A 21,435-nucleotide genomic window follows, 5' to 3' on the forward strand; every position below is an offset into this window, starting at 1 on the left:
AACAAGTCAACAATCATCGGAATGGAAGGAAAAAACGAGCCGAAACCAAAATGACCACGCCAAAGTCCCTCAAAATTCATGCTGATGCTCTCTGTTTTTATTTCGATATTTGTGATTTCATGTTTCATGAGTCTGTTTGGACGGACAGACGATCAATAAGGAGTTCTATTTAGCCATATTGAGGCGTTTGTATGAGAACTTCCGCCGAAAATGACCGGCGTTGTGGAAGAACAATTCAGGAATTTTTCAAGGTGATAATGCACCATCTCATCGAGCCACGATTGTAACCGAATTTAAAGCCAAAAACGCAATGAATACCATCGTTCAACCATCGTATTTACCAGATTTAGCTCCGTGTGAGTTTTTTTCTTCTCCAAACTGAAATTACCGGTCTGTGGAATCCTTTTTAATCAAGCGAAGAGATGAAACAAGATTCCCTGAAGGAACTGAAGGCCATCCCAAAAAGTGCTTATGAAAAGTGTTTCGAGATTTGGAAACATCGTTGCCATAAGTGTCCTACATCTGGTGGGGATTACTTTGAAGACGACAAAATAAATATTGATGAATAATTAAATATTTCATGTTTTATTTACATTTTCCGGGTACTTTTTTACAATATATAAAATAGTAAACCAACAAAGTCATTCCTCAAATAAGTCCACCTACTTCCAAGAAGTGTAATATTTATATTTACCTACGATATCAGAACATGTCCATACATATAATACATACATATGTACTCAATATGCGGATGTATGTATGTTATATGAGCTTGTGTCCAATTATTGCCGTCTATTGACTCTTATAATCAATAATTTTCACAATTTATTGTGTGTACTTCATATTCAATATGATTTTTTATGATTGCAACGCAATGCAGTTGTCACCAGATATGACACATTCAATGGTTGCCACTTCAAAAAAACACAAACAAAATTTAAACAAACAACTAAAAGCGCATACACCAGAGCCAACATTATTATTTATTACAATGACATAAATTGAGGAAAAAAAGTGTTTTTTATGAAAAATGTAGCGAAAGAAAACAATTTGAAGAACTGATGTTGCTGATGGTGTGGCAAGGGTAATAAATTTCAAAACACTGTGTATAAATTAAAGCCAAGCAACAACAAATGTGAGCACACAAGCAAAAAACCACAAAGATAACTGAAACATTTTACAACATTTTCATTTGGAAAATTGAAACCTAAAAAAGAAAAAATAATATTTTTTCTGTACGAAAAATGCAATATGACTTTATCGTCACATTTAGTAAACGCAAACAGCAACAACAGTGTAGCAGCAAAATGCATTTCACACACGCCACTCCAACGCACACAAGCAAGCAGCTGTGCCCAGTGGGACTCTTCAAACATTTTCACGCTTATCACACAATAAAAAAAAACAGCAACACAAAAATACCAGCAACAAGAACCACAGTTAAGCATTTAATAACATTTAAAAGCCGACATAATTTTATCGGCGTAAAAAATTCTTAACTAATAGTACCTACAATCGCAACATGCGTAATGGGTGTTGCTTTTCGACTTGTGGTTTTTAAAGAGGGAGTACTTTTTTCGGAGCTGAACCTTTTGACAGCTTTTACTTTGTGTGTACTCACAACTTACTCCGGAACGAGGTCTGTAAATTGACCAAATCGATAACCAAAGCATAGCGCACTGAGTCCAAAATTTGGTCGACATAATCCCCTAGAAAAGTTGGTCATTCAGCAATCATTGATCGGTTTCGCAGTTTACTCTAGAGCATCCTCAGGTACCCCGTACAATTCGCACTGAAGACGCTGTAGATACTATGGAGCAGATTATCGAAGAAGACCCAAATGAGGCCAACCAACATAGCGCGCAGATGAAGGATCTTGGTTTTTGATAGAGCTGGTTGCCGTTTCCGGAATATCTTCGAGCTTGGAGCTACGACAAAGACTGTTATGAGGCATTTCCGTTTCTAGCGGAATGTCATGCAAGCCACCAATGAAATTTGTAAAGTTTACGTAGACGATGCTGTATCAGTTCGTGTAGCACAACAAAGGTTCGCTCGCATCCGTTCTGGATATTTCGATGTTAAAAATGCTCCCCGCTCTGGTTGACCTATCGTTGAAAAAGTCGATGACATTATGGAACAGATTGACTAGGACCGGCACATAAGCAGCCATGTTATTGGTAAGGAACTTAACATTTATCATGAAAATGTTTTAAACTATTTAAAAAAGGCTGGCCACTAAAAGAAGCTCGATGTTCGGATACCACATGAATTATCTGTGAAAAACTTAATGGACCGAATTAACAGTTGTGATTCTTTTCTAAAACGAAATAGAATCGAACCATTTCTGAAGCGAATGGGAACAAGAGACGAAAAAGTGGATCAAAAACGACAATAATATGCAAGAAAGATCATAGTCCAATCGTGGTGAAGCTCAACAAATCGCCGCAAAGCCAGGATTGACGCCTCAAGAGTTATGTTGGGTGTTTAATGGGATTGGAAAGGAATCATTCACTATGAGCTGCTCCAGCCTGGTCAAACGATTGATTATACATTTTACTGTCAACAACTGATGAGATTGAAGCAAGCAGCGGAAACAAAAACGGCCAGAACTAATCATCAGAAAGGGCTTCATCTTCCATCAGAACAACGCTTAACCACATAGATCTTTGATGGCTCGACAAAAACTAGGAGAGCTTGGCTGCAAAGGTTTGGTGCATCCACAACATAGCTCTGGCTTTGCACCCTCGGATTACTGTTTATTTTGGTTAATGCAGAACTCTCTTAATGGAGTAAAGTTGGCTTCAAGAGAAGCCTGTGAAAATTACTTTTCCCAGTTTTCCGCCGAGAAACCAGAAAAGTTTTGAACTCATGGAGTAATGTCTCTAGCGGAAAAATGGCAAAAAGTGGTCAACCAAAATGGTACATTTCTGGTTCATTAAAGTTCCTCTTAAATATAAAAAAAAAATAAGTTGAAGTTTGATTAGAAATACGAAAAGACTTTTTCGACTGCCAAATATAATTTCGTTGGACGTATTTAATAGTTGCCTAGTTCTTGTCTTAACATATTTTGACTATGTCTGTTTCTCTATCTTTCCTTTGGTTGATTATTTCCAATTATTCTCCACTAATTGCTGCAAAACGTCGTGAAAATTTGTCCTCCCTACTGGAATTTGATCGAGCCAAGTCGGACGGTCACTTGCCTAAGATTATTTTTAAGACATATTGGCTTTTTCCTTAAAATGAAGCAAAATTCTTGGATATAATATTGAGTTATAAGCATTTTATTTCTGCTTGAAAATCACATGTCTTAAAAAAGCACCCTTTATACACATAGATAATTATGCAACGCGTTGTGAAGACGCGTCGCGACCAACTGATCTTACAAGGCGACAGCGACCATGCAACCGCGTGCGGCAGCTGATATGCGCGACGCACTTATGTGGCTCTAATCCACACTAATGCGCGCGGAATTATGCCAAGAAGCGCCACAAGCGCGCAGGGCAACTGATGGCACAGCAACGCTGGAAAGCAGACGCGTCCGCCACGCGGCATTACATACGGTGATCTTCAGGCGACCGGTTGCGCGACCAGTTGGCCCCAATGGCTAAGTAGTTGAGTGAGTGAGTGAAGCGTTGACTGGTTAGGAGGCTTGCTGGCCGACGGCTGGCTGGCTGACTAACTGACTTAACCGTATGGCATAGGAGGCGAAGCTGTTAAGTACAACGCCTTTTTGGGGGCGCTGATAAGCGCGTGTGAGCGCACCGAATTCACACGCGTCGCTCCAACCGGTTGCCCGTATTTATCGGCATTTATCGCTAAACGCACAAACACATACAACACACATGCTTGTACACTGGCGCACTCACCATTTCACACCATTTGGGGACGCGGTCGCTTAGCGGCTCCCATATGCTGTGCTGTGTCTTCGCACACACGCACTTCATCGCTTGTGCCTGATTGACTCAAATCTTGATTAATGCGCTTGCTTTGCACGACGATTATCGGCTCTTCATCAGCGCGTTGCTTGTCGCGCGCGCATACCAATCTCTTCCACGCCGTTTTGTGTGTCAGTGTGTCGTGGCAATTGATAGTGTTGTTTTTGTTTTTAGTGTTGGTGTTGGTTGTTTTTAGTTTAGTGGCAGCAGCTGCAGTGGTGGGCTCGTCGCCTCAATCGATGGCCAAAGTTGTTGACAGTCAAATGGGACAATATTGTGACAGGCGCAGATCAATCTGTGCGATTAAGATTTATGAGATCATGAATACCTATTTACGTATATATATATGTATATATGGTGCAGAAATGAGCAACATGTTGCTGCTGTTGTTGCTTTAGTATAGTTTATTGCATTCGGCTGCAGTTAGCACGCTATTAAAATAGTATTTATTTTTATTGCAGCGTCAGACGAGTTTTCTTTCCTCTTTTATTAGAAAGTCTGCCGTTTGGCCCACATTCTTTAAAGTAGAGCAGCAAATATTTTATTTGTATTTTTCTGAAGCTCGTAATTTGGGTGCATGTCACCTGTGGATCTGAGTGTAAAATATGAAGTCAATTTGCCGAAGATCTTTCTTATTGTAGGCCAGAACAGATGAAATCGAAGTTAGGTAAGGTTCAGATTTGCTTCAACTAGATTGAGTTCCAGAAGTAGTTGAATGTGGAATTTCTTCTCTCTTATTTTTTTTGTATTTGCTTCATTTGATTGTAAAAATTAAAAATAATCAGTCAAAGATCTTTCGCATTGCAGGTCAGAAAATTTAAAATGGGTGTTAGGTTAGGTTCACATTGCATTTATTTTCCTCCTTCGTGTTCGCTTACGTCATAAATTTTGGATATCACTTTTATATTATATCTCATAGTTCTGTAACACATAAAATATATTTTTGGATATTTTTGACTAGAAAACAAGTAGTAGTAGTAGTAGTAGTAGTAGTAGTACCACACTGCATCAACGGATAGTGCTACGGACTATAGTTCTTAACAATGCTACTGTAGTGGATAAGCGACGTTCAGCTTCAACCTGCAGAAGCTGCAGTGAAGTATTTAGAACCCACATTACGAGTACATAAAAATCTTACCTAACATCGAGGAGAGAGGAAAAAATGCGGGTTGCCTTCTACAACCGTAGAGACGCTATTAGTAAAAGTTGAGTACCTTCAAGTCTCTCTACATCAAAATTAAGTCCGTTATGTTTTATGAGGTTTATGTGTGGTTGAAAAAGTTATAAAATGCCACACTTGATAACTAACTTGAGAAGGTTTAATAGACTGCGCTCATCAGTATGTTTGGTGTACTAAAGGACACACCAACGATGACACTTAATTTCATTTTCCACATATTTTACACATTGAAATTGCTCATCTCATAGACTGAGAGGATCTGGGTTTATTAATGGGTATATTCCTGAACACTTGGACATCCTTTGAATTCAATATGGATAATAGAGTCGTTGACGCATGCTCCGGCGGTCTTTTCCCTGACATCATGAGAAACACGTTGGTGAGGACAGTGGGCTACTTTACGGGTGTGTGAAGCCTTAGGCCAAGGGTTAGTGTAGGTGCCTACTAAGTACTGTAAACTATCTATCTATACCAGCTTCAGATTTCTTGATTATTGTTCGCTTTTCAAGCCAAGGTTTCTACCATCAAAGTAACAGTTGATCTACTGCTCCGGATCTCTAGGAAGGTTGACTATCCATTCCAGTAATAGAGCGGAATTTCTAACCTTGAACTCAATAACCGTGCGAGCGATGTTAGGAATGTCTAATTTCTCAATCTACAGTATAAGGATATTTCTTAATAATACTAATTACGATGCCCGGCTTTAGAGGAATTGCAAGGACAGTTCAACTACACTGTTTTTGTAGTGGGAACAGGTCAGAGCTCCACAATCTTCTTGTGAGTAATTATTAGACAACTGAGCCTGACGAGAACTGGGTGAATGCTTGGCAACTATCTGTATCTGTGCGGTAGCAAGATCTCTAGAAAGGTGTCTATTCTTTCCGGTAGTAGAGCGGCAATACTAACTTTGAACTGACCGTGCTGTCAAGGTTAGGAACGTCTAATATCACATTCAAGGGACTAGTTTGGGTATAAAGTTTTAGCGAAATTGCAGGTATCTGCAAAGCTGATGAGTTGGCAAGGAAGGCCACTTCATCTAAGCTGTCGTTGTAGTGGGAACGGGTCACACTTCAGTGTTCTTGTGCGTAACTATTGGATAGCAGAGTCTAACGGGAACTAGGTGAATGTTTGGCAACTATTGGTACCTGTGCGGTAGCAGGACCTTTCTGGCCCAAAGTAAACAGCAAGAGAACCAGTGAGCTCTTCCTCCCCTTAGCGTGATTAATTCTACAACTGGATTTAGTGTTATTGGTATCCACATGGTAAGGCAAAAAATCTTATCTAAGGCAGTTGCAGAAATTTCTTGAAAGAAGTTAAAGTATGAAAAGTTTGAAATCAGCAAAAAAAACAGCAGAAATAAATATTCTTAAACATGTTGGGCAGTTCGACTTTGTATTTCGTAAAGTTCTGTAAATTTCTTTGTCAAAAATGAGCTATGCTGGCTCATTAGCCCGGTCAACAATCAGTTGTAATAAATCTGCATTTCGGAAGCAATGTACATATGTATGTATGTACATATATTATGATCTGCACAGAAATTGACCTGTACATATCCGATCGATTCATATTTCATCAGTTGTCAGTGGTGCAGTAGCAGAAAATATTCTACATTAAATTGTGGCGAATTGACTGATCCTAGCATAGGTAAAAATTCGGATCCATTTCGGTTACGCAGACCCGATTTGTTGTTTAGTAGAACTGGTCAATATAAAATCAATCAACGCCCATTCGACGGAATCCTTCTTAATTCTCTAGATTTGAATTTGATTTTCATTAGAGCTTTTACTAACGTGTCGGTTATTGTAGCTATAATTTTTTATAGGTTGTTTCTTTCAAAATTCCATATTTTCAACTTATGACTTTTCTTTTTGAATGACTAAGGCAAACAAATAATTCTTATCAATTGGACGGTGCAAAAATCTAAACTAATGAAATGTTGTCTACTTCTGTGCATAACCGGGACTATAGACGTTTAAAAAATATCCCTTCAAAAGGGCTTATATCGGTGTTTTATTACTCTTACTAAAATTGTGATTGCGAAAATGAATTAGCAGTCCTTAAAAAGGGAAGATTAACTAACAAAACTTAAATAGTCTAGTGAAATCCAGCAAAATTACAAAGTCTTCCGATTAAATGCGCAACAGGAAAACAAATTACCTCTCGGCATAATGTACAACTCTAGTAGAGTTGCATTTATCTAACCTGTTTCTCATGATTCCACAATGTTTCTATGCAAAAAAGAGAGAAACTTAACGAAGGTAACTCTTATACGGTGAACAGATAACCTATTTGAAAATAAAAATGCTGAACGATACTCTGGTTTAAGAAAATATATGTTGTCTGTTATGGTTTAACATACTGTCGCTTAGTTACATGGCTGTTAATAAGCACTTACAGAGAATAAAACTGTATTGCTGACATAGCTGTATGTAAAAAAGCAGGGGGGATTGATGTTAAGAAATTAAGCTTTGCAAATTTCTTTCTAACAAGGTGAAGGCTCTTTCCGGCCCTCCCCATAAATGCTACTTATCATTACCTATCTTCAAGACAAGGTCTAGCCTAACAGAGTTGATTAACGTCAATCTGAAAACCGCCTAATTATATTTCCTCGTTGTGTTGATCCTGTGGAAAGTAGTTATTCATTACTACCTTTAGTGACTCCTCACTGCGCGTAGTTCAGTCCCCAGCTTCGTTCCTTAGGTACCCCAAGAAGTGAGATTTTTTGCCAGAATATCTTTAAAACTTAAGGATTCATGACAGCCTTCTATGCTCTCAACGAAAATTGCTTGGTTTCCTTTAGAGGCAGACTTATAAAAAGTCAGTCCTGCTTTTTACAGCGCCCTGTTGTTACTAGATCCGCTACTGGGACCATTTTTGAAAAGTCTACTGCCTAAAGATCTTCCTTGTTTAATGTACACTAAATGTCATTTTCCTTGCATTTCTGAGCTTTTAGAGGGCTTTACTTATAACTTACAGTAAGACAAAGTAATTTAAGGAATTTAAAGTCTATATTTAGGCAAAACATTTATTTAAGACTTATAACGTGCATATCCCTCTAGTGCTCTTAAGTCAAGTACAATTGAAGATACATACATACTACGTCTAAAAATGTCAATAAACACGAACAGATGTTCTGTTTATTAATAAACAAAAGTTTTAGATGCCCCATTGAAGAAGGTGGTTCCGGCTTTATGTCAAAATGACTACATAATATCGATTTTTAATATTCAATAAAAATTCATAAAGAACAAATGGTTTCTATTTTCTTAACCCTAAGGATCATATTTCAAAGTCAGGCCTCCAGTTGATCCAACCCTTAAGAAAACTAACCAGAGAAAAGCATGGCTACTAAATTCAATGTAACAACCATCGTTAGAAGTGGACAGCGAATCTTTCTGTATATCGTTAACATTTGCTGTTAACCAGAGAATGGTATAAAATATTAACATTCTCTGGTTAAACTTCTAATTTAACAGTCACTACAAATACGCCAATGTTTACAACAGAGAAAGCTGCAGAAAATGCTGTAAATAAAATTTATGCTAAGGAATATTACTGTTTATGTTTATCAATTTTATTAACATTCTCTCTAAAACTTTTCTATAATAATTCCTAAACCAAAAAGTCAACAAACTCTTCAAGTACCGCTGTAAACTAGCAAGATAAATAGACGCTGTAAATAACGAAAATCTGCTGTAATACCATAATCTTTGTTAAAAACATTTTTCGTTGTGCTCTCTGTTTTGGTTGCTCAAAAAATGCAGCTGAGCACGCATGCAACAGCATCGTATCTACCTGTGCGGCTACACACATGCATATGTAAGAATGTATGTCACAACTGCTGTTGTTATTACTCACGCGCTGTAATGGAGAGCAAACATTTACGGAAAATTGCTACAGCACAACACAACATTTCCAATAAGAATACATATTTATGTATGCAAGTATTTGTAAAGCGCGCTCGCTCTTCCGCTCCAATTGCAGTGAAAATAATCCACACAACTTCGCATTACAAAATGCCGAATGCATGGCGTTTACTCTGCAAACGAGCAGGGATACAAGTGTTGCTCTCAACGCGCCCGGGAGCGCTATGGTGCGTTGTGTTGCGCATCATCGGCTTGAACGACGACAACAGTCAGCGCTAACACCACCACAACCATTCACCAGCACCACCACTAACAGTAGCGCAATCCCTTTAACAGCAACGACGAACATGTCACCCAGCCACCACCGTGCGATAATTTACGCTCAGCACATGTGTACACGAGTACATTGAAGGGCCGGCCAGGCAGTGAGCCATCGTGCAACTGTAGCGGAACTGTGCAACGAATGGTCGCACAGTCGCAGCCGAACACTCTACGGAGTCAGAACAAATTCATATTAAGCGCGCATAAACGTTTAGTCAACGCGTATAAGCCGAGCGTACGTTTGTTTGTGTGGTACGTTGCCGTCAAAACAACGGTACTTTTTTGGATTATCATTTTTATTCGTGTACACAGAACGACAACTCGTCGTCGTCGAGGAAAATCTGAAGTTCTTGTGGTGTTTTCCATATATAAAATTGTGTTTTTTATTTTTTTTGTTTGCTCGGGCGCGTTTATGAACGTACTATATATTGCAGGTGTGTGTGTGCGCGTATGTGTACTTCCGCCACATATCGATGTTGTTTCGCGTTGACGACGCGTCGCGCAAACCGAACTTTGCATATTTCGACGTAGGATTTCCGCAAACAGCGCGCGTACATTTTTGTGTGTGAGTCCAAACAAATGATAAATGAAAATTGTTGCGAAAAATAAATACACGGCGCAATAAAAGTGTTTGTGGCAACTTGAAAAATGTGCTTTTGGCATAGGTGAAAATTTGTCTTGTACACGAAGTTAGTGTTTGAAATCATTGTTGTATTGTGGACTTTAACGAAAAATGCTAAGAAAGCTGAAATACGTTGAGACATCGACGAAAACGTTGCTAGTGGGCGCAACGTTAGGAAGCAACAAATGTGTTGGATAATAGCATTTTTTGACAGACAACTGGTGTTTTGAAAGTCAAAAAGCGCTGCGATAGTCACGAAGTGAAAATACGACAAAATTTTTGTGAAGAAATAATTATTACTGTGTAAAAAATAATTATTGCTGTACATAAAAATAAAAAAAATAATTTTATTGTTATAAAATTTGAAGAGTGTAATTAAAACTATAATGAATTAAAGCCACTACGAAAAAAATTTAAAGTACTGCTAAAACCAAATAACGGTAAATGTTTTTAAGCAATAACAACAGATAATGCAAAACCGTGCGTGAAATTCGGAAAAAAAACTATTTTGCTTTATTGTAATCATTATATTTGGTAATCATTACATATTGTAATCATTATATGCTGTAATCATTACATATTAATTACAATTACTTTCTGTGATGAATTTGAGTTTTGAAGTAAATTTGTCTAAATACGAAAAGTAATTTCTGTTAGCGCAAATATTTGAAAGATGTTGTGAGTGTTAGCGAAAAATATTATCGAAACAGAAAGAGGAAACGAAATTGAAGAAAAATCAGCAGTGAAGTCGAAACAGTTAGAAAAAAATTTCAGAAAAATCAGCAATAAAGCTGAAAAGTATAACCAAAATAAAAATTGACAAAAATTAACTGTGAGTCTGTAATATATTTACAACAACATATCAAACAAAATATATTAAAAAAGCATAAAAAATAAAACCAAGTGAAAAATATAGATTTTTCGAACAAAAATAACAAAATAAAAAATAAATAAAACGAAAATATACAAAAACAATTGCAAAACATAAAAATAATATTAATAAATATCAATAATTGTAATAACTCACCTAAAAGCAAGCAAGCTGTGCAGCAAAACAAAAAATAATATAAATAAGTAATAAAAAAAAAATAATAAAAAAAATTTAAAATATTCCAAACTATTTTACTGCGCTTTATCTAACACAACAGCTGTGAGGAAAATTCTTGCATTTATTTTCAAACTAAAGTAAAATTTTTTGCGGCTTTAATTCGCACACAGTAAGCTTACAACACCAATTACAACCCAACTAATTCAACGAAACGCTTATAAAAATTAAAAAAAAAAAAAATTCAAAACAAAAAATAAAAAATAGTTCCCAAATAAACTCCGCGCTTTACAGCAGCTTATAAAAGTGTGTGTGTACATAGCAATTTGTTTGAGCTTGTTGTAGATTTACGTGTTTAAGCAATTAAAGCCAACTTAAAGCCGCACACCACAAGCCACCGCAAGCGCTGTAACCGCCACACCGTGCAACTGTGAAATTGCTTCATTTTTAATTTACCAGCTGCCTACGAAAAGTTAAACACGCTCGCGTGTTATATTTTTACAAAATAAATAAATAAGTGTGTGTATTTTCTGTTGTTTGTGTAAAACTTTTGCACCGCATGCATTTTTAATAGATTTTTACACTTCAACTGCTGCGAAGTGCAAGCGTGTGGATTTAATAACGTTTGGTGTTACTGCAAATAATTCGGTTTTGCCACAAAAACAGCAACAACAAAGCGATACAGGTGAGTGGCTAATTTGTTTTATTTACCTATGGTGTATGCTGTTTGAAGCGCTCACCCACTAGCACACTTCAAATTCAGCTAAATAGTATTAATTAATTAAAGAAGGTTGCTGTGTGGCAGCCCACATTTATGAAAAGTGTTAGCATTGGTCTTAAAAATTATGAAAGTGCGCTGGTTTGCTTTTTATTGGTGCATAAATAATGGTTTGGTGGACAGAACATTGTGAATACATACATACATATATCTGTGTTACGTTCTTCAGCAGTTAATCGAAAAGTGTTTGTCTCACGCGTGTGTCATTGTGTATTTATTGGCTAATAAATTTTAAATTTGTGTTTCAAAATATTTCAAAACCGCACTGCTTTTACGCTAATTAAATACGTGAAACCAATTTATTATTATTTTTGTCAATATTTTTCTGACCTTGCCACATTTAGGACATCTTCATTATTTCTTCGCTAATTTGTCAATGTAACCAATAACTCGTACATTTTTGTGTTTTTATGAGGCATTACAAACTACCCAATAAATTCAGGCAATTAGTGAATTTTCCTGACATAAAGCTCAATATCTAAATATAGGTGCTTCACAAGATATTTGCTACTAATGATCGAAAACATATTTTATGTGTTAATTAAACAGTCATAAATGTTGGTGTTGACCTTGATCTGTAATCTAATTCAATCTGAATTATAAGAAATAATAGGAAATTGTCAAAATAATGTCAATTGTTATATAGAAAATTTTTTTAATTTAGAAAAAAAATAAGATATTAGTATTGAGTAATAAAAATTTGAATGAAACTAAAAAAAAAGTAAACAAAACCCATAAAAAGCCTTTAATATGAAAATTTAGTACATTTTTTTGGAAACAAAAAATATGTTTTTCGCTCACATTTTAAAACATTTAAGGAGTCGTTTACAAAGTTAATTTCTTCAATTATTCCCTCTGTAAAAAACTCAATCTTTTTGCTTGTTTTAATGGGAGTGAAAAAATTTTAAATTTAATATTAAAATAAATTAAATAAAAAATATTAAAATTAAAAATTTTTTCACTCTCATGAAAAACAAGTAAAAAGATTGAGTTCTTTGCAAAGTTGTTTTCTTATCTGTACCTTCATTGGTTACTTTTAAAGTCATAGACTGAATTTAAATAAAATAAAGATTGTTCAATACAAAACGGTTTAATGATTTTTCGAATAAAATGTCGTTAGTGAAATTTTGTAAGAAATTAGCAACTTGACAGCTCTAAATAGATTCCAAATAAAAGCCCGATTCAATATTCGTATATTCAAATATTTTTGCTTTCTGAATGAAATGTCTAGAATGCCTTTTAAAATATCCATCATTAAGATTCTTATTCTAACTTAGAAAAAGGAAAGTTCTGGCAAGAAACGGAACAATTTTTTTTGCAAGTTTACTATTAAATTACAAATTATTGTAATTGAAAGGTACCTGAAACATCTTCAAAACAATTCAGAAATGTACATACATAATGAATCGAAAATTCTTAAAATAAAAAAATAATAAAAACTAACTTCAGATAATTTTTTAATGTGAATGAGAAAGATATATTTTGTTGGGAATCAACTCAATCTCGAAAATGATAAATACACATAGGAAAAAAAATGATAATTACACATAAGAAATTAAAATATCTTAAAGTGCGAAAAGTGATCTAGACTAGAAAAGAAATTGTCTAAGAAGATTTTAAGTGTATCTCAAAAGGTTATATTCACCTATAAGCCAGAAAAATGCGTTGTTTTGTGAATTTTCTTTTCGAAAATTACATTTTTGTAAACAATAATTAAGAATTTAAGTATTTAAATGTTCGGAGATTCGTTTTGAAAACTTTGGGATACCCTCAATCTAAGAAGACCTTAGGTTTTTCTAACAAAAATTAAATTACAGAGTGGATTAAAAAATTGAAATTATTATCAAACATATTATTCCTTTTATTATTACTTGATGGATCTAATACTATCGTGCGACAATTTTTCTAAGTTTAGATGTTTCGGAGAAATTTTCTTCACCGACTTATAAACTAGCGTTTCGAATAAAACTATTGAGTAAACATTTAGTTCTTAAAGCAAGAAATATCATTTAAAATCCAATGCAACAATCAAATTAATATTTGAAAATAAAATTACAAACATTGGTATATATACATAATCTTAGTATGCATAACAATATAAAATATTTCTTGTTACTACCATTATAATTGGTTAACATTTTTGAAATAAAATAACTGGGAACAAATATCTCATAGTAAGCACACAAAAAGTGAGAAATATCATGGTATGCTTTTATTGAAATTTTCGTGATATCAATTTAGAAAAATTTCTAAAGACAATATTGATTGATTTTAATCATTCTAAAGTACTAAGACTATTTGTCAAAGAGCCTTTGTATTGTAGATGTGCTGATACGAGGGCTGCTATATATATTTTTGGTCTAATAAAATCTAATAAAATAGGAATATTTGTCAACGAAAATGGTTTCTTTTTATTTTTTTTTTTGTTTTTTTTTTCGTTGGATTTGACTCGTCTTGGAAGACCGACACGGTCGATTGCCTTTTTTGTTTCGGGCCCATACGCATAGATCCATGATTCGTCACCTGTGACGATATTATAAAAGTCTTTTTTACGGCCAGGTGTTCATGCAATATCGAATGTATGCTGGTGGGAGAAATGCATAGGCATGCCTCTATCTGAAGGTATGTTACATGACGGTCTAGCATTATCAGTTCACGTACGGCATCGATGTTTTCTGGCACAACGGCTGGTTTTGGACGACCTTCACGGAATTCAAGCGAGTCCACGATTGAATTCGTTGTACCAGTTTTTCATAGTGCTATAGGATGGTGCTTCATAGCCATACAAAGATTTTAGTTCATCGATGCACTCTTGTCGTGATAATCCCCGTCGAAAGTTGTGAAAAATTATGACACGAAAATGTTCACGAATTAATTCCATTTTTTGGCTGAGATGAATTTTTTAATTCCCTGTAAATAAAACAATTTGCAATTAAATGACAAAACGTTCTGAGTGATGTTATGCTAAAAAATGTCAAACTTTCCAATGGAAATGTCAGACTGCACCTGGCAACACTAGTCGAGAAATATATATAGCAGCCTATGTATAGAGCGTGATCTAGGCGTGAACTAAGTTTACGCAGAAATATCAAAAATCGCATCAGATTGCTGCAGCATTGTAACGAAGAAATAGCCTTGTTAACTTCTGAAGATGAACCACCAAGACGAATCCAATGGCTCAAGCCAATCAATCTGTTTTTTTTTTCTTTCTTTTTTTAATTCAGCTTCTATATTGGTCTACTTCCTATTAAGTCTAAATATTCTGGACGCCCGAATTTCGAGCGCTTTTTCGCATTGAGAAAAAAATTATGGTTTGTTTTTTATTTTTCATATCTCTAATATTTTAAAAATTTTACAATTTTAGTACAAAACATTTATTCAATGTTGGCTAATACCATAGAGTGGTACGTAAGATAAATAAATCTTAAGATCTAAGTTCTATTGTGGCCTTAAGTGCTACGAAGAGAATATTTGGAAGAATATTCCAAGTAAATTTGTTGATTAGATCATAACAAATGCATCGAAAAAATATATTTCGAGAGAGATTTTAGAAGAAGACTAAACCGGCCGAGTTGCAATGACAGTAAAAGAACTATAAATTTGAAAATAATCCATATTTTCTAAAATCATTTAAGGAATATATTTTTTAATATCTAAACTATTTTTTAAAATTTCTACGCTACTCTAATACTGCCTTCATATTTTTATCTGCATCACCAACAACTTAAAAAACATTCAACAGGCATAAAAAATGTGCTGCAATTACTATTTTTGTTGCTTTTTTACATCCAAGAAAGATATTCTCATACAACAGCAACATTTCTGCACAATTAGATTTGCACAAAAAACATATTTCTTCCACTCAATGCAGTTCTTATTTAATCCTGCAAAAAAAACCCCCTGCACAATAACTTCACCAACACTATCTTCCGCAAATCATATAAAAAAAGCATTCAAAATAAAAATTATGCATGTACATGACACTGCTGACTGTCTAAGCGTAAAATCTATGGCAGATGTACATTTAAGATTTGTTGACTAAATGCTCGAGCCTACGCATTGCCACAGCGCACTGACCTGCTTAATGATGAAAGAATGATAGATATCAAAAAAAAGCAGCACCAACAAAACACCGTACTAAATTATGCCTGCGTATGCCAGTTTTATCTGATCGGCCGCAGCGCACAAATTAAGCGAAATTACAAAGGCATCATAAATGCCGCCGTGGCGCTCCCTGCACCCTGCACACCGTGGCCGACGCTGCAGCAAGCGCATTAATTTCTTTATGTGTCCACTGTGTCTACCATTCACCTTGCCGCATAAATATGTATATCTGAGATGAAATGGGCGCACATTTGATTTCATTTAATTTCACTTTGTTTTGCGCTTCATTTGCCTTCACTTCATTTGTGTTTGTTGTCGCTTTACGCAGCGTTCGCCTCTACTTGCTACTTGCTTTATCAAATGCACCCAATCTTGTCGCGGCTGCTGTGTAACCGAAAATTGTCTATGTGCCGCGTGAGTTTTATTTATTAATTTTTTCTTCTCCGCACATATTCATGCCCTTACTTGCTGCCATGGCAGAGCAAAGCAAAGCACAGCAAAGCGCGTTAACATTTTATGTTTATTGGTGAAAAAATTATGAGCAGGTAATTATGTGAAAAATTATGTTTGACAATTAAAATTCTTCACATTTCCGTCTACGCCATGCGCTTGACGCTGCCTGGCGTTGGCATATGGCACTCAACGCTTTGATCTTCTAATGTCGATTATTCGGTCGCAGTGACGACAAGTGACAGTAAAGCGCGTGTGGCAAGCAGTGGATGGTACTGTAGTGGAGTTCGCCATGTGGCTGCCACAAGTTTGCCGAGAATTGCTGCATACGCCGCAAATTGTAAGAGTCCCTCTTTTGGACTTTTATTGCTTTTTCGATAGACTCTGGCGCGATTTTTTTTATTATACCCTGAACAGTGTACTAATATTATGTTTGTTAAGAAATTCGTAATTTGCAGAAGGAAACGTCAGACACAATACAGACTTTGTAAAAATGATCAGGGTGACGATTTGAGTCGATTTCACCCTCTCCGGTTGTCAGTTCGACTATATAGTCGAACTAGTCGCTCAGTTTTTAAGTTACCGTTCTGAAATTTTGCACACATTCTTTTTTCATCAAGACAATACTCACTTGTCGGATTCGCTCATATCGAATCATTATGAGATATAGCTGCCATACAAACTGAACTATCAAAAATAAGTTGTTATATGAAAAACTTTTTTATTTGACGAGATATCTTCACAAAATTTAGCAAACATTATTTTTCAAGGCAATGCTATAACTCTCCGTACAAAATGTTAAGATCAAACTACATATTATAGCGTATAGCTACCATACAAACTAACCTGTCAAAATCAAGTCCTTGTATGAACAACTTTTTTATTTGACGAGATATCTTGGCAAAATTTGGCATGAATAGTAATCCAAGTCAACGGTATATGCTCCGAAAAAATCGTTCAAATCTGTGCACTATAGCATATAGCTGCCATACAAACTACCCCACCAAAATCAAGAAAAATACGTTTTTACACCCTTTCCAGCTATTAGGAGTCCAACTGTGTAGGGTATTTTAGCTAGTATGTAGCCATAGTATACATTTTTGGTTTTTTTCATTTTTTTAAATACATACATACACAAATTTTTTCACTTGCTTTCTGCAGCTCCAATCACTTTTGGTATGCTTGGCATTTATGTGTGGCATTTGACGTTCGCTGCTTTGCTGGTATAAATATTTCTGCTGTTTTGTATTTACTGTTTGTTTGCTTATTTCTTGTTGTTGTTATGAAAACAGATTTTTCCTATAAAACAGTTGAAATTCCGTATTTTTCGTCTTGATTGCAGTCAGTTAGCGTAAAATTTATTGATGATTTGATTTGCTCTTCATGCTGTCTAATGGTTTTTGAATTTCTTTTAACGGTAATTTGGTCTGCTCGAATTTATTTTGTTTAACAGCAGTTCTTTACAGAAAGTTTACGAATATTTTTGGTTAATTTTTGTTGTGTGTATCTGTTATAAATGTGGTGTGGGTTTTCATCTCTTCTATATTGGTAATAGTTTGTGAGTAATAAAAAACACTCAATTTCGAAGTTTTTGATGAAGTTATATTATATTGTATACATATATGTACATACATAAATACATCATTTATAGATAACTTTCATTCAAAATGCAGAAATTAAACGCTTTAAAGTAGTTTTCTTCATTACCATGGTTTGCCATATAATCAATGGAAATGCTTCAAAACACCTCAACCAATTAATTCAAGCATAAGTTCTATAAAAAAGCGATACCCTGAAATACAAAATTAATTTGTATTAATTTTAGAAATATTTCAGTAAATTTAGAAATCGCTGGGCTTCAAATATTTTTGAAAACAAATCTAATAGACTAAATTAAATGGCTCTCTGAAGAACTTTGAATTGCATGAAAAATAATAAACAAATAATTTCTTAATAAAGTATCACATCATTGTTCAACAACAACAAAAGTGTTAGAAGAATTATATTTTTTCAATTCTGAAGCAAATATTCACCTTAGAGCACTATTGCAATCGTCACATAATCTTCATACGAGTATAAACGCAACGAATTAGTAGGCGACTTCAACGCCTCTTGACTTAAGCCTTTTATGATGTCGAAATCATTTTGAAAAATTCATTTCAACTCTCTCTACAGTTTTACGATCTATTATCATTTTGGAATAATATTGTGAAGCTAAATCCCTACAAGTCTTTATAATTATTTACTTTGTCTTAGCGCCTGTAATGTTTAGTAAATCCGTCTATTCAAAAACTTAGAAAGCACTTATGCTCTGTAAAGTTCAGCTTTCCTTAATTCCAATTTTTATTACTTATTTGCAAAAACCACTTCATTCCGTCAGCGCTGCCACGAGACTGCATTAAGTTTTCTTTTTCTTGAAATCCATTACAGGATTTAATCAAGCAGAATCGAGCTAATTTTTGATACTCTCTTCTGAGAGTTTCTGAATCGACCGGAAGAAATAGTAGTCAGAAGAAGCAAGGCCTGAATTAATAGATAGTTAAGGCACTTACTTCCCGACCGCTGTTGTCAAAATAGTTTTTAAACGGTCTTGTAGGGTAAAGTCGAGCGTTTTCTTGAAGGAAAATTATTTCCTCGTATCTTGTCGTCAATTGCGAGCGCATTTCTTCAATTTCTGGCCACAATTTGAATTTGAATTCTTGTTGGTAGCGTTCCACGTTAATGACTTTACCTGGTTTTAGAAGCTCAAAAAGCATTGTCTTAGTAACATAGATATTCGACTTCGCCGTTCATCTGGTTGAGAAAATTTCTTGCGTATGTATTATACGACTTTTTGCATTTAGGGTTATCGTAATGAATTAATTTTTTATCACCACTCACAATACAATGCAAAAATTACTTTTTTTACTATTCACAATTCAAAGCAAAATTTATCTTTTTAAGCACCATTTCTTATATACAAAATCGTCTTTCAACGTTTCTTGGCTTCAATTCCTACGACAACCAATTTCATTGCTTTTGTTTGTATAGGGCTGTTTTTCTATATTTCAAAATTGCTGATTCTGTGCTTGCCAAGGTTTCTGGGAGTTCTTATTTTGTTTTAACCCTTTCAGGACCGCACTTAAACCAATCACGAGAAAATTTTTTTTTCTTGATTTGCCGACTTAAAATGGCTCAATGAACTGCCATGAAAAGGTTTAGGTTTCTAGCGTGATTCGATCAAAAGATATTAAAAGTTGCTTATAAGCAACTTTGGGCGTTTAGGGCAGTATTTGAGTGATATAAATACATGCAAAGGAAAAAATATATCAATCAATTTGATTAAAGCATCATCAATAAAAGTGTTGAAATATTGAATCGGCTTATTTACTACGTTAATGTTTTCTTCTGACTCTTTCCAAGTAACGTCTTGAAAGTCGATTGGTATATTTTCTGATCTTTTAGAAATTTCTTGATTGGCAGTTTTAAGTATATTGATTTCTAATTCTTCACCATTTTCTAAAAGCTCTTTTGAATCCTTCTCCAAAAACTCTTCATCGTCTTCGTCACACTCTTCGTCAGAAGATTTGTCCCAGTCTATCTGCAAAATCTGCTGTAGGTCTTCATTACACAGCCCTTTTCGTGCTTTACTCATTTTAATATTTGAATGACCTAAACGCCCAAAGTTGCTTATAAGCAACTTGCACAAGCAAAAAATTCTAGCGGTACAATAGAAAATTATTTTCTAATTTTTTCACTTGTATTTTTTTCTTTCACTATTTATTCGTAAAACTGTATAATTATTTTTTTTTAAATTTATCTATTTTAATTATTTTTTAATAATATGCTTCAAAACTTAAGGCAACAATTTTCAATAAGTAATGTTTCAGCGTCCTCATCTTCAAACTGTTCTATCCGCCCAGAACATTTTTCGTCTTCCAAGCCTAAATCACCACTTTTAAATGTGAGTATATTTGCCACAAACTTCCACCAAAACACGAATTTCGTGTGAAGTTTCCTTCGTATTAAAATAATGAAGAAGATCGCCTTGCAAAAACCCTCTTTTACGGGGGTTACATGGGTTTTCTTGGGTAAAAAACAGCCTCTTCTCAATAATTTTTTCTTACATAAAAAATTAATTATTTTATAAACATTTTTTTATTGTTACAAACATACACTATTAGCAAATAAATTCTGAAATTTTTGGAAAAAAAATATTTTAAACTCCGCCATTGCGACGCTATTTCTGGTGACCCCCAGTACGTTAACTTAGAACTTGGACGAAGGAAAACAACAGAAAATTGGATTTTTGCAGACATTTTAACAAAAAAAAAATGCAAAAAAATTTGAGTCGAAATTTCGCAAAATTTTTTTTTTAATTGTTGAAATGTATCTCAAATACCTATGTAAAATTTCATGAAGATCGGTTGACTAGTTTTCGAGAAATCTTATCAACTCACTTCAAAACACAGTTTCGAGAAAATCGAGTTGAAAGACGACACGCTTAGCCTAGTTAGCTTCAATATTGTATCTAAGAAACTATTACTCGCATCAACTTTAAAATTTAGGACGAAATTTTAGAGGTCTTGTAAAAATAATCGATTTTATTAAGCCCATGTCACCTCTTAAACCGCCTTTTTGAGTGAAAAAAATTATTGTTGAATTTATTTAATTTAGTTTTTTGTATTTTATTTGATTTCATATTTATTTCGAAATCATTAAGCTCTTCTTCTTAAAATTTTGTCTTAATGAAACAGTTTTTTCTTCCGCCTTGCTTTAAAACCACCAGCTCTCCAGCTTTAAGTCTAACATTAAACCAAAGCAGATGCGCTTGTGCGGAAAATTCGTTACGCGGCTAAACGCGTGTCATTGAAATGGCTAATAAACAGCAACAAGGTTCGCTAGCGCCCAGCAACCGCAAATAAACGGTCAGAATAAGAGTACATTGTATGTAAGCAGATTCTCTCGCATGGCGCTGTACTTTTGTACTGTCAATGTACTGTTTTGACGGCTTTTCCGCAAAAAAAGTGAAAAATATTCAAACAAAAAACTTTAAAAATACAAACCTATCTTATACAGAGCAACAACTTCTCCAAAGTTTTTTTCCAGTTTTTTTTTGCAATTTTCTTGTAAACGAAATGTGTTCCAATTTCCA

The 21,435-nt window shown here is 34.7% G+C and overlaps 1 protein-coding gene across 1 annotated transcript in view; it reads left to right on the forward strand.

Moving 5' to 3' along the window:
- Nucleotides 1-9,386: 9,386 nt before the first annotated feature.
- Nucleotides 9,387-21,435, forward strand: part of LOC105233292 (uncharacterized) — a 152,847-nt gene continuing 140,798 nt past the window's right edge. The window contains exon 1 of the mRNA XM_049446292.1: nucleotides 9,387-11,654. The gene's annotated coding sequence lies outside the window, so the exon portion shown is untranslated. The remainder of the gene's footprint in view (nucleotides 11,655-21,435) is intronic.

Source organism: Bactrocera dorsalis, chromosome 1, assembly GCF_023373825.1.
Source record: "Bactrocera dorsalis isolate Fly_Bdor chromosome 1, ASM2337382v1, whole genome shotgun sequence".
Taxonomy (NCBI): domain Eukaryota; kingdom Metazoa; phylum Arthropoda; class Insecta; order Diptera; family Tephritidae; genus Bactrocera; species Bactrocera dorsalis.